Below are 1,506 nucleotides of genomic sequence, written 5' to 3'. Positions count from 1 at the left end.
ACACACACACACACACACACACACACACACATACGTACACGCATACGCACATAAGACGGATGTAAATATGTTAAGGAACCGAAGAGGAGGAAAAGGAATGCGTGAGTCAACCGGATCGAGGAAGTGAATGAAAGACGTAGCTACAAAACAGGGATTGAAACCAGGAGAAATGAATGAAGGAACTCCGGATCTTCGTCGTTCCACGAAGAGGATGCGATAGTTCGAGCAACTGAATTACCTGTTCCTGAATTAGTGTATAAGTAACTGCGTATTCCATTGGAATTTTTACGTAGAACGTAATTCTGGGGCAGAACTAGCAAGATATAATGTATAACAACGCTACACCTTTGAAATTGCAGATATAATTCAGCCGAGGTGTGGCTTGACGTGAGGCAACGGAAAATGAAATCTGCATAGGATGCCATGATTCGGGATCGAACCCGGAACCTCGAACCCGGAACCATTCGGCCATGCTATGCCTACAAATGAAGAAATATTTTAAAAATTTTAGCACAACGCCAGAAATTTTGAGAGGAAGAGGAATGTCAGTTCTTAAATCGCACTTACTTTATCGACCTCGAAAGGACAAATGTCTAAGTAGACCTCTGCAGAATTTGAACTCAGAACATAAAGAGCAGTAGAAAAGCAACTAAACATTTATACGTGCTAATAATTTTGCCACTTTCCTACAAATGAAGGAATATTCTTTCTACTATAGACACAAGACCTGAAATTTTGCGCTGGGTGAAATGCTTAGCATATTTCGTCTGCTTTTACTTTCTGAGTTCAAATTCCGCCGAGGTGGATTTTGCCTTTCATCCTTTTGGGGTCGATAAATTAAGTAACAGTTGCGTACTTGGGTCGATCTAATCGACTGGCTCCCGCCCCCAAAATTTCGGGACTTTTGTCTTGAGTAGAAAAGAATAAACAGACGACAGTATCACGTTCCTAAATAGAAAGAGTATACAACATTTCATATATCATTACATAATAGAAGATAAAGTATTTCGTCTGTTTCTGATTTTTTAAATATATAGTTTCGTGGTAATAATTTTGATTTGAGACCGATGCAGTATTCTGTCGGTATATTTGGAATATTGGGAGATATATATATATATAAAAATAAAAACGGGGTTTGTATTATAGTGTATAGAGGAATATATTATTTAAAAGAGTTCCAACTTTTTTTAATGTTTTATTTATATTCTTATAAAATTAATGTGGAATATAGAATATGGAATCTATAATATAAATAGTAAAATGGAATGAAGTATTGAATGTCTTATTGAATATATGAAATATTGAGTATTAAATATATATAAGGACTAGTATACTTTCCTGCTTAATAGCAGTCATCAAGGTCCCGTCTAACAGATGTATATACATATATATATATATACATATATACATATATATATATATACATATATACATACATACATATACATACATATATATACATACAAATGCATACATATATACATATATATATATATAAATTTATAT

The sequence above is a fragment of the Octopus bimaculoides genome, chromosome 1 (assembly GCF_001194135.2).
Source record: "Octopus bimaculoides isolate UCB-OBI-ISO-001 chromosome 1, ASM119413v2, whole genome shotgun sequence".
Taxonomy (NCBI): Eukaryota; Metazoa; Mollusca; class Cephalopoda; order Octopoda; family Octopodidae; genus Octopus; species Octopus bimaculoides.
Note: the sequence above shows the minus strand (reverse complement) of the source record.